A 14,193-nucleotide genomic window follows, 5' to 3' on the forward strand; every position below is an offset into this window, starting at 1 on the left:
TCAGTCCACTAAGTATAGAAATACATTTGAAACATATTCGAGTTTTTTTTATAGTGTGCTTATTTATCTAGTTGTTAAGCCCTTTTCTTTTCTCTTTGTCTCCATTTCATGTTTAGATATACATAGCATATACACACCTGCTGATCTACTTTGAGTTCCATTTTGTATGTTTGACCTCATTACTCGATTAGATACTAATTCCTTTTCTTCTATTTTGTGCATGACTATCGCGCACGAGTCCAAATGACTAGTCTTCCTCCGCATTGGGTGTCGGGTTAAAACCCAACGAGATAATCTTCTAGAGTCATCCCTCATTCAATCCATCCGCAGCAAATAAGAATTCTGGGCCGAGGCCTATATAGCAAAAACAGAGCTGCAATCCATTTGAGGCTGTATTAAAAGTTTCTGGGCCAAAGCCCAGAGGCAGAAAAGATTGCAGCAGTGGCCCAGATGGGCCAGACCCATTCGACAGCAGCCCTTTTTTAAAAAACGGGCTAAGCCCATTTCAAATTATCTCCTCCTTTATATATTTTTGTGCATTTAATTTGTATTGTGCGATTAACTCTTTGTTTATTTTTATAAATCCTAATGATTAGTAGGTTTAGTTTTAGTAATGGGTAGTTAGTTTAAATAAAACCAATAATTAATCCCATAAGTTTCATTTTCTTCTTTCCACATTAAAATCATTTATAGCATCTATAATATTTGCTTCTAGAATAATTGATGGCATAAATTCATATTTTTGAGTTAAAGGAATCATATTTTATTATCTTAATTTCCAAAACATCACTAATATGTAAAAAATAGACTCAAGTACATTTTTTATAAATATTCTTAGATTCATTAAATTATATATATCTTAAGATAAAAAAATGTAAATAAATAAATTAGTAGAAAAAAAAAAAAAAAAAAAAGGGAAAGAAAACTCTATCATCTTCTGCATGCTATTTATAAAACAATTTTAGACTTTTCTTTATGATATTTCATTCCAAGTCTAAATTGGCTAAGCCTCTTCTCAAAACTTCTACATATAATACAAATCATTATATTTTGAAAGTCTCATTTCAAAAGTAACATTATTATAGAACTATTTACAGTTTGTTTTAAAAATAGCATTTGAAACCTCTTTTGTGCAAATTATTCTACAAGTTCTACTTAAATAGCATTATTATGTTCTTTCTTCAAAATCTTAACAACCTCTATAAGTCGTATTTTAAAATACCCTTTAAAAGTTCTTCTTTTATACAAATGATAATATTTGCTGTAAATCTTACTCTAAATAATATTATTTCCCTTTAAAACTTTAGCAATAGCCGTAAGCTATTTTCTGGAATTTAAACACTAAATTTAGTCTTAAATAATTAACCTAAGTTGGTCGGATAACCGTAGTTAGCGGATTCTAAAGGATGCCTAACCCCTTCCCTTTAGGATAATATAGAGCCCTTACTTAGAATCACATTGGTTAAGCAGACTATTAACGGAGGTTTAGTTTTAACTTTACCTTAGTTAACATCTAGGTGTCCTAATTCACCGTTAATTTAATTAGGTGGCGACTCCATAAAATAAAAATAAATAGGAATCACCAATACGTCATACTCCTTAAAATAAACCCGGTTAAAATGGGGTGTGACAGCTTGGCGACTCCACTGGGGACTTTAGGCTCTAACCATAACAACTTAGGTTAATAAATCATTTGTTGGATGCTTTGTTTATTTTGCTTTATTTTGTCTATATTGTTGCTTATATGCTTTTAAGTATTTTTATTCCTTATATGTATTTTCTGTGTAATATGTTATTACTGCTTTCCTTAAACTGGCATTCCGTTCATATTTCCTCCACTTTTGGAAAATTCACACTATCACACGTACACGCGAGGTGTGCTTAGCGCACCCGCAAATTTCTTCATAGAATCCAAATTTTAAGGGAGTTGGCGCATGCGCGGGGGTGCCCGAATAACGGGGACCGCGTAGCCTTCTCACTCGAGCAGTCCGCTTGGGAACTTTGCGTCTAGTAAACCCATTCTTAGTCTACTTAGGGTAGAGCGAAGCCAATACCTTGTAAGGACATGCATCATTCTAAACCTAGGAGGCTTAATACCCTTGGTGTATTAAGTTCATTAGTCAACCTTACCAAATGTCCAAAAGAGTCTATGACTCTAAGTGACACTACTCACTATCTATGTGCATTATTTGAAGGATAAATATGTGGAATATGTAGACCTAGTACTCTATAGATAAGTATTTCAAGAAAAACTGACCTTTTGTTGCAGGTTGACGTGGAGCATCTAAATTAATGCTGGAGGTTGAAGACAACCAAAAGAAATTAGTGGAGTTGAAGTATTAGATATCTTAGTTTAACTTTGAGATGTATTATTTATTGGCATGTAATAAATTTTATTTTATTGTAAATTAGTTGTAAGAAGAGTTATGGAATGATACATAAAAGACATGTTTGTCCTTCAATGTTCGTTAGGCCTACCTCTGGCATAAAGAGGTCCCTTGCATTATAAAACGCGATGTATTATGTGCAATAATGTGTTTATATGCAATAATATTATCCTTACCGTATACTGACTCACTTTCCTTTTCTTTTTCTTGTTTTTATCTTTTTTCTTTTTAAACCTATTTTCAAAACGAAGAAGGTTGACTTGTGCTAAAAGGGAACTGGCGGAGCATCCATATTTCACACGGTCTAAAGCCAAGAAATCAGATTCTGACTCATCACTAATCACCTGGTTAACTAAAAGGACTCGTTCTAAAATGGAGCAAAGTTTGATCAATGCAACCACTTCATCTGAGCCATCTCTTAGTTTACCAATCACGAGTGATCCCACATCCTCTAATGAACCAGAAACACATTTGGAGACCATTGCTCGTCTGGAGCGACGAGTTGCCGAACTAAGTCATATGGTACTTCATAACCGGTCATTTTCTCAAACACCGCCACATATGACTCCGTCCCAGGGAGTTCGTCAAACTTTGCCTGTGCCACATCCATTCCCAAATTTGGACGAATTTAACCAAGCAAATTATTTCACCACTTCTCAGCCAGTTCGTTCCGAACACCTCACTCAAAATGCTCCCTTTTTATTTACAACCACCTCTTCAAAAGCTCAATTCATACCGCCAGCACATGACACACATCAAGTTCCGCCGTTGTATACTTATACCACAGCTCCACCCATGACACAGATTCAAGGACAATGTCGCACAGATGTTGATCATTATGTCGAAGTTGAAAATGAGGCACGGTCAGTTAATGATGAAATGATAAATAGAAAGCTCAAAAGTTTGGAAGATGCCATGAGAAGTTTGCGTGGACTTGGTAGTAACCAAAGCGTGAGATATGAAGAATTATGTGCATTTCCTGAGGTAGAATTGCCACCAGGTTACAAGATTCCAAAATTTGAGAAGTTTGATGGGTCGGGGAACCCTTTCTTCCATTTGAAGGTCTATTGTGAAAAGTTGATTGGTGTGGGGAAGAATGAAGGGATAAGAGTCAAACTATTCAATCAGAGTTTGAGTGGAAAAGCCTTGGAGTGGTATTCTAAGCAAGATACAACCAAATGGCGTACTTGGGATGATTTGGCAAATGCTTTTGTGGATCACTACAAGTTTCATGTTGAGATCGCTCCTGACAGAATCTCAATTACAAAGTTGAAGAAGAAGTTCACCGAATCATTTCGAGAATATGCTATACGGTGGAGGGAAGAAGCATCTAGGGTACACCCACCCATGGAGGAGACAGAAATGGTTACTTTCTTCATTCAAGCACTAGAACCGGAATACTATGAACGTTTGGTGACAATGAGTGGAAAAACTTTTGCAGAAGTGATCAAAGCTGGGGACATGATCGAAGATGGCATTAAGACAGGGAGAATAACAAGTCTAGCAGCTTTGCAGTCTACCAGTAGGGCTATACAAACTGGTACTCTCGGAAATGGAAAGAAAAAAGAGAAAGAAGCAGCATCGGTGATGGCCTTGGGAAACACATCATACCGCCATCAACGACCACCGCGATACCAGCCTAACGCTCACCACTCACAATATTTCCAATATTCTCCACATCCCTACGACCAAGCTTTGTCATCTTACCAACCTCAATCACCACAAATATCCTACCCTGTTTACAACACACAACCAGCATATCGAGCTCCACGACCACCAACATATCCAGCTCCACCATCACAAACTCATCATCCAAACAATGCATCCGCACCTCGCCCAAATAAACCGTTCCGCAATTTCACACCATTGGGAGAACCACTGAGCGTTGTTTTCGAAAGACTGCAAGCTTCAGGCTTAGTATATCCCGTGGAAGGTAGAATTCCAGATCCATTACCCAGAAGCTTTGATCCCACTAAAACATGTGCATATCATTCGGGGGTAAAAGGCCATTCCACTGATCGTTGTTACGCATTGAAGCATAAGGTTGAGGATCTTATTGAAGCAAAACAGATCACGGTCAAACCACCAACACCAAATGTGGTTAACAATCCACTCCCGACCCATGATGGGGCCACGATAAATATGATTGGAATAGATGGAAATGTTGACGACCCAGCCGAATTTATAGTGCCTGTGGATCGTGTGGAGGATCATGATTTTGTAGCCGTTGCTTCTCCGGCTGTAGTGATAAGGGGTCGTGTGCCTGTCGAGATATTAGGAGCTTCATCAACGCCTGTGGAAGTAGTTCAAGCACCAAATCAGTTACCAGTGCTCGATACAAAAGCCGTACCATGGAATTATCAACAAACTGTGATGGAATGTCGAGGAAAGGACACGATCACTGACAAGGTTAAGACATCAGGAATGACAAGGTCTGGAAGATGCTATTCTCCAGAAGAGCTAGTTAGATTGGGGCAAGTTAAGGAAGCCAATGTACCTCCCAAAAGGGTCGTGACTGAAACCGAAGCAGAAGAATTTTTGAGGAAGATCAAGGCTAGTGAGTACTCAGTTGTGGATCAGTTGAAAAAGACCAATGCTCAAATTCCTATTCTCTCTTTGCTTTTGAGTTCAGATATGCACAGGAATGCATTGTTGAAGATTTTGAATGAAGCATATGTTCCAAGCGAAACAACTAGTGAGGCGTTAGCTGGGATGATTGAGCGCGTGCTTGACAGTCATCGAATCAGCTTCGATAATGAAGAATTGCCGCCGGAAGGATGCATGCATAACAAAGCACTCCATATAACTGTCAAGTGTCGTAACATGTTTGTGGCTAAGGTATTAGTTGATGGGGGTTCTGGACTCAACATCTGTCCATTAACAAGTCTGAAGAAGATCGGATATAATGTTAGCGAGCTCAAGACCAGTGATATGAATATTCGAGCATTTGATGGGGCTCCAAGGCGTCCTATTGGGGAAATAGAGTTGAAAGTGTTGATTGGCCCTGTTGAATTCATTATGGACTTTCAAGTACTTGATATTTCCACGTCATACAATATGCTGTTAGGTAGGCCGTGGATTCATCTGGCTGGGGCTGTACCATCTACTTTGCACCAAACTGTCAAATTCGAGTGGGATCAACAACAAATATGTATACATGGAGAAGGAGACACGTCTTTCTATATAGAGCAATCCACCCCATTCATCGAGGCAGAAGGAGGTTTCGACGGAGCAGCTTACCACGCTTGGGAGGTTGTGAATGTCACTAAGGAGAGTGAAGTATGTCAAACTCAAGAGTTCAAAAGATCATGCGCCGCAATTATGGTTGCAAAAGAAATGGTGAGAAATGGGTACCAACCTGGATTTGGGCTAGGGAAAACACTAAATGGGCGAGTTGAGCCAGTCGTTCTCCCTACGCAACAGTTTACATTCGGTTTGGGATATGAGCCAACTGAGGAAGAAGTGAAGAAAGCACGAAAGAATAAAAGGAAGGAGATTGCATTGCCAAAACCTATTCCTACCATTGATCAAACTTTCTCAAAACCTTCAGATCTGATTGTTGAAGTTGCCTATGATGATATCGTGGAGGGAGTCAAGAACCTGTTCGTGGAAGATGAAGATGATCATGCTGCGATAATCAGAGACTTTGCTGAAATATTGACTTTATAGGCTGCTGAGCCAGGACCTGAGTTGCAAAATTGAACTTCTATCTTAGCCCCGGTTCGTCGGGAGTTTCAGTTTTTAAGTTTAAATTTCCTTTTGTAGTAGGCCGGAGGCATCAACTAGAACATTTAGTTCCTTTTGTCATGTTGCCTCTATGTTTTGTTACGGCCTTTTTAAATTAAGATTTCTGTCATTTTGTTTGTAACGAACTACGTTTGGCCTGACTTCCTGTTGGATACGTAGGCAGCCCACATCGGGTTCGGCCACTCTTTTCAAATCATTTCAGTATCTTTGTTTGTGGTTGGAACTACGTTTGGCCTGACTTCCTGTTGGATACGTAGGCAGCCCACATCGGGTTCGGCCACTTTTTCAAAATATTTCAGTGTTTTGTTGTATGAGTGGAACTACGTGTGGCCTGATTTCCTTTTGGATACGTAGGCAACCCATATCGGGTTCGGCCCCCCCTTTATTAAAAAAAAAAAAAAAACAAAACAAAAATTTAAAAGTCTTTATTTTTACCACGAACTACGTCTGGCCTGATTCCTTTGGGATACGTAGGCAACCCGAGGCGGGTTCGGCCCTTCTATTTTGAAATTTTTATCTTCGGTTTGGCCAAACATTTTGGTTCGTATAAAATACATAAGGATTTTTAACAAGATTTTGGTCTTCCCACCATTTAAATTCATGTGTCTTAGTATCTTGAAACTGGGACAAAGTTTTGAAATCGGTCAAATCACTTTCAAAAAATTTTCATTACAACTTTCTCACTTTTCGATTGTTTAGAACTAAGTGTTTCCAGGACTTGAAACTGGGACAAATTTTGAAGTCGGTCAAATCACTTTCAAAAACTTTCATTATAAGTTCTTATTTTTCAATTGTCCAGAATCAAGCATCTCTAAGACTGAAACTGGGACAAATTTTTAGAAGTAGCATAAAAGTGGTTTTAAACAAAAGTCCATCCATATTGCTAAAATGTGAGTAAATTCAAAAATCGAGTCTTCTTAATCATGTTACATATTAGAGCCACTAAGTATTTCCTTTCAGAGTCATCCAAATCTCATTACTTTTATTTTCAAAATACATTTTTTTATAACTGAAACTCCCCGGCAAAGCAAGAGATGTGATGAGACATCGAAGAACGTGGACGCGACCGAGACAAAAGTCAATTCAAGGGCCAAGTTCCCCGATATGCACAAGTCAACCAATTTTCTTTTAAACTCACAATTTTTCTTTGTTGAGACAGGTCCAATTAACATGAACACGGTGTATGTATTAAATTATGGGCGTGATAAAAAAGTTAACTTTCTTCAAAATGCAAATACTCTTCAGCGTGGATGCAAAGGTAGCTTATGCCGAACGGTGGGCGTCGTTCCACTCATCACGAAATTTCAATTGCAACAGTGGACACAAGTTCATCTTCTCAACCAAGGGCTGTAAGTATAATTCTTTTAGACCCAGCTATTGATTCTTATCACTAACAGTTGTTTTAGCTCGTGACATTCATCGATGGATCGAATACATATAATCATGGACACTGACCTTGATCACCTGTTATTGGTTAGAATTCCTCAATTTCGTCATCACTTCATACATGTTCAAATCATTATCAAATTCTTTTAGAATGAAGTATGTTAATAAGATAACAAGATCGAAATATTGCATCGTATATCAAATTGTGGGGGTTAATTGTAGATTTAACCCCCGTCACAATGGGACATCGAGTAAGATGTGGATATCTTTTTACAATATTATCTCTAAAGTGGACGTGGATTTACATTTATATTGTGGATACGAGTATGGGAGTGGGAGTAGAATTATATTACAAAAATATACATATAATTGTAGAAAGTGGATACAGATTTATGTTTCGAAAGTAAAAGTGAATTTATTTTTGCGCCGTATAATGCAGACGTGAAAGTAGATGTAAATTTACTGTTGTACCGTATAATACGGACGTCAAAGTCGACGTGGATTTATATTTTGTACCGTGAAATGCGGACATAGATTTATATTTTGAACTGTGAAAGTGGACTTGGATTTATTTTTCTGCACCCTGAAAGTGGATGTGGATTTACATTTTTTGCACCATGGGAAGTGGACATGATACAGGCACCCACCTTAGAATGCGGGTATTTCAATATTCAATTTAGGCACCCACCTTAGAATGCGGGTATGTCAATTTTCAATTTAGGCACCCACCTTAAAATGCGGGTATTTCAATATTCAATTTAGGCACCCACCTTAGAATGCGGGTATGTCAATTTTCAATTTAGGCACCCACCTTAGAATGCGGGTATTTCAATGTTCAAATTAGGCACCCACCTTAGAATGCGGGTATTTCAATGTTCAATTCAGGCACCCACCTTAGAATGCGGGTATGTCAATATTCAATTCAGGCACCCACCTTAGAATGCGGGTATTTCAATGTTCAAATTAGGCACCCACCTTAGAATGCGGGTATGTCAATTTCCAATTTAGGCGCCCACCTTAGAATGCGGGTATTTCAATGTTCAGTTCAGGCACCCACCTCCGAATGCGGGTATCTTATATTTCAAGTTCAGGCACCCACCTCCGAATGCGGGTATCTTATATTTCAGTTCAGGCGCCACCTCCGAATGCGGGTATCTTATATTTCAAGTTCAGGCACCCACCTCCGAATGCGGGTATCTTATATTTCAAGTTCAGGCACCCACCTCCGAATGCGGGAATCTTATATTTCAGTTCCGGCATCCACCTCCGAATGTGGATTCAACTTTCGAAGCAGGGGTTGCAAGTGTAACTTCTCCAACCCTGCCTTATTTACATATATTTCTTTATTGCTAACATTTGTTTTTAGCTGATGGCTTTTGGCAATATCAAAGTTGGCATCACACATCAAATCGTGGAACTATTTCTTCGGCAGCGAACTGGGGCAATTTGTCGGGAAGGATAGTCAAACTTCCCGACATGGGTCAAAGATCTACCTCGAACACTCGTCTCTAATTGCAAGTATTCTCTTGCGTTCCAGCAATTCAATTTTCAGAATTCTAAAGTTTCTATCACAATACCCAGTGTTATCATAATTCAGCACTGGGACAATATTTTGCAAGTTTTGCGCCAATTGGGGTTCAAGTGTCGTAATTGTCCCAGAACTACACTCGACCTGATTCTCGTATAGCCCGAGATATGTAGGCAACTCAGAGACCGGAGTCCAGTCATAATCCTCTCAAGTTTCCTTTAGCCGGGACAAAATAGGCTACTAAGTCAACGTCTTTGCCCGACAACTCTTTTCATCATTACCGGGCAAAGAGGGACAAGTTGTTGACACCCAATTTTGTCCCGTCTCTCTGCCGAAATACCTATTTTGCGCTTCTAATATTTTTTGGAAAAAATAAAAATATATATATATATATTATGTGTTTACTATAATTATTAGCCTCTTATCAATACCGCTATTGCATTATTTTATTAATTATTCTTATTACTATTACCGCATTTTATTATTATTATTATTATTATTATTATTATTATTATTATTATCATTATTATATATTACTATTATTATAATTCATAATTTTTTATCATTTCGGCATTTTACCAGCTTACGCACACGCATCGCATTTATCTTTGCATAATTAAATAATACTATTTATTTTACTGTGGATTTTTCGCAATATTATTGCACTGCTATTACAACGCCATTTTTTATCTAAGCATTAATGACGACATATTCCATATTGAGCAATATTTTAACAGAAGTTATTTAAACAAGTCTTTTATTTAAATTTAGAAGCCAAACTATTTCTTGCTCTCAGTCTGTATTTTGATTTATCGGATTCCAAATCAAAGTCCAATCAACTCATAAATATTTTGACCAGCCCATATTTTCGATCCAAATTTTTTGGACCAGTCCATGTTATAATTTATTAGCCATTCTTTTAATACTCGGTCTAAAAATCGACCCAGTCCATAAATGGACCGGGTTCGACCCATTTTTTACGTGAAATAAGGGAAACCCTAAAAGGGTTCCCCTTCACTTCCCTTATCACCGCCGCACCCCCTCCCTTTCTCTCCCTTTCCCTTTCTCCCTCTTCCACCTCATCGCCGCCTCCACGTTACCCCCCATCGCCACCTCACTGCTTCATCTCCTCCCCTATTTCCCCATTTCCGCCACATATTCCCTCCATTATCGTCCTCTCTGACACCTCTATCACACCCCCACTCATCACGTTACCCCCACTGCCACTTCACGCCGCTGTCCTCGCCACTTCACCTTGTCTCCACCCACGCGTCTGACACCTCCACTACCTCTACCACTCCCACGTTCTGTTCCCCACGCCCACTGTCATCTCCACTCTTAGTTGTCCCCCGCTCCTCTCTCTATCTTTTTTTTAACACAAAAAAAACCTATAAATAGTCATGGAGTAGGTTCGGAAATGGGGGATTTCGATCGACAAAACCCCAAGAATTGAAACCTTAAAATCGCGAAAATTCCCCAAGAATTAAAGTTTCCAGTTGCCTTAAAGGATAAGAACAACCTTCTTTTTGCTCTAAAAACATTTCTCGAGGTTCAGTTGAGATACCAAATCATCTTTTTATTTTTGGCCCTTGTTACCGTTGCGGGTCTGAGTGGATTCAAGCTTAGATTTCATAGTAATCGAGTGTAGATCGGAGATTTAAAACTCAGTTCGCTGCACTCGAGGAAGGCAATATTGTTGGCTTGCTGTTGCTGTTGCGTTCGGGCTTGTTCCACTTTATCTCTTAACTGATCAGTCCACTAAGTATAGAAATACATTTGAAACATATTCGAGTTTTTTTTATAGTGTGCTTATTTATCTAGTTGTTAAGCCCTTTTCTTTTCTCTTTGTCTCCATTTCATGTTTAGATATACATAGCATATACACACCTGCTGATCTACTTTGAGTTCCATTTTGTATGTTTGACCTCATTACTCGATTAGATACTAATTCCTTTTCTTCTATTTTGTGCATGACTATCGCGCACGAGTCCAAATGACTAGTCTTCCTCCGCATTGGGTGTCGGGTTAAAACCCAACGAGATAATCTTCTAGAGTCATCCCTCATTCAATCCATCCGCAGCAAATAAGAATTCTGGGCCGAGGCCTATATAGCAAAAACAGAGCTGCAATCCATTTGAGGCTGTATTAAAAGTTTCTGGGCCAAAGCCCAGAGGCAGAAAAGATTGCAGCAGTGGCCCAGATGGGCCAGACCCATTCGACAGCAGCCCTTTTTTAAAAAACGGGCTGAGCCCATTTCAAATTATCTCCTCCTTTATATATTTTTGTGCATTTAATTTGTATTGTGCGATTAACTCTTTGTTTATTTTTATAAATCCTAATGATTAGTAGGTTTAGTTTTAGTAATGGGTAGTTAGTTTAAATAAAACCAATAATTAATCCCATAAGTTTCATTTTCTTCTTTCCACATTAAAATCATTTATAGCATCTATAATATTTGCTTCTAGAATAATTGATGGCATAAATTCATATTTTTGAGTTAAAGGAATCATATTTTATTATCTTAATTTCCAAAACATCACTAATATGTAAAAAATAGACTCAAGTACATTTTTTATAAATATTCTTAGATTCATTAAATTATATATATCTTAAGATAAAAAAATGTAAATAAATAAATTAGTAGAAAAAAAAAAAAAAAAAAAGGGAAAGAAAACTCTATCATCTTCTGCATGCTATTTATAAAACAATTTTAGACTTTTCTTTATGATATTTCATTCCAAGTCTAAATTGGCTAAGCCTCTTCTCAAAACTTCTACATATAATACAAATCATTATATTTTGAAAGTCTCATTTCAAAAGTAACATTATTATAGAACTATTTACAGTTTGTTTTAAAAATAGCATTTGAAACCTCTTTTGTGCAAATTATTCTACAAGTTCTACTTAAATAGCATTATTATGTTCTTTCTTCAAAATCTTAACAACCTCTATAAGTCGTATTTTAAAATACCCTTTAAAAGTTCTTCTTTTATACAAATGATAATATTTGCTGTAAATCTTACTCTAAATAATATTATTTCCCTTTAAAACTTTAGCAATAGCCGTAAGCTATTTTCTGGAATTTAAACACTAAATTTAGTCTTAAATAATTAACCTAAGTTGGTCGGATAACCGTAGTTAGCGGATTCTAAAGGATGCCTAACCCCTTCCCTTTAGGATAATATAGAGCCCTTACTTAGAATCACATTGGTTAAGCAGACTATTAACGGAGGTTTAGTTTTAACTTTACCTTAGTTAACATCTAGGTGTCCTAATTCACCGTTAATTTAATTAGGTGGCGACTCCATAAAATAAAAATAAATAGGAATCACCAATACGTCATACTCCTTAAAATAAACCCGGTTAAAATGGGGTGTGACACCTGTCGTCAGTACCTGCGCGGCATGAAAACGCAGCCCCCGAAGAAAGGGGGTCAGTACGAAATATGTACTGAATATGTAAAGCGGAATCACAGAAGTCAAATCATAATGGTTACAGAAAATGAGTACAGAATCCAGAGTGTCAAATGCATATTTCCAAAACAGACAGAATGCGTACAGAAACATATGTCATATCATATCATATCCGGTCCCTGACACGGGACTCGGCAGACAGAATGTGGCCACCCTCCCGACGCTGGTGCCACTATACAGAGGAATCAGAAAAAGGGGTGTGGCCCCGTATCATATAATGTCATATCAAAATGGCCATACAGATCAGATCAGAATAGGCGGACATGGCACATCATACTCCACAGACCCATGTACGCGTATACCTGCCCCCTCACATCGGGACGCGGCGAACAATGCAGAGAATTACGCTTGACAACATATCCTGGCCCGGGCTCAGTGTGGGAAACATTGGGACATCCACGAATGGAGTAGTGAGAGACTAATGCAATTTAAAAATATAATAAATGTTTTCAAAGACTCGATGAAGCGTATCAAAGACAAACAAATCCAATGGGGTCGGACGGAATCATAATAAATGTATTTCGGATATCATAATAAATTACAGAAGTATAACTTTCCCGAAGTCATTCCGAGTGTCAAAATAATTTATAATATTTAACAGAATATTTAAAATAATATTCGTTAAGCGATTAGTAGGGTAATTAAAACATTTCTTTCAAAAATCGCTTAAAAAGGAAGCTTTAACACATTAGGGGCAAAACCGTAAATAGCGGGCCCGCCTTGGGACAAACAAGGCGGCGGGCTCAAATTGTGCCCTCTAAGCATATAGTATCACCTAAAAAGGTTATACAAACATTCTATGACTTTCTGAATAATTTAGAGCAAAATTGCATAATTTCAGAAAAAGCGTATCAAAATGGTTCAATTCTACTGAAGGAAAAACTGAAATTTTGTCTTGCGGATTCCGAGGGCCAAGAGGTCCTTCGAGGCCCGGATCCGACCCTAACACACTAGGGGCATGCCAAGGGAAGAATTGGGGTTGCTTTACATACCTTTCGCGCTCCTTAAGCCTTTCCAAACTCACTTCCCGTTTCGTCGAAAAACTGCAATTGGTCAAGTTTACCAATTGTGAATTATTAATGCCATTATTTCAACTTTAAGCATATTTGGCTACCGAAATTTCGGCAGCACTTCCCCTATACATATGACACCCCGAGAATTCAACTCGGCTATAAATCATCAACAACAACCCAAACGACAACAACAATATCAACAATGAACATTAAAAACACAAATATCCTTCAACTAGTCATTTTTCTCACAAGTTGGCATAATCTTCAATTCAACCCAACTTTCAACTAAGATCAATAATTTCATATTCAACAACCATCATGATCATCACCATATAGTTCTAGAAACATTTCATATCGTTTTCCTTAAGATATACACTCGATATACATGATATACAATCTTCCGCCAAAATCATAACTTATGCAAAACATCAAATCTTTGGCATACAACTTCATAACAAGTTTCCAACTTCCAAATTCATCAATGGTCATCACAACTAACAACCAAACAACTTCATTTCCTTAATGTCGGAAAAACCATACTAAAACGACATAAGTTTCTACATTCCAATTCAATACAAACTTATATCATTCTAACTTCATTTACATATCAAGCATTACAACAACACTCCAATACTCTAAACAAACTTAATCCATTTCAT

Source organism: Lycium barbarum, chromosome 8, assembly GCF_019175385.1.
Source record: "Lycium barbarum isolate Lr01 chromosome 8, ASM1917538v2, whole genome shotgun sequence".
Classification (NCBI taxonomy): domain Eukaryota; kingdom Viridiplantae; phylum Streptophyta; class Magnoliopsida; order Solanales; family Solanaceae; genus Lycium; species Lycium barbarum.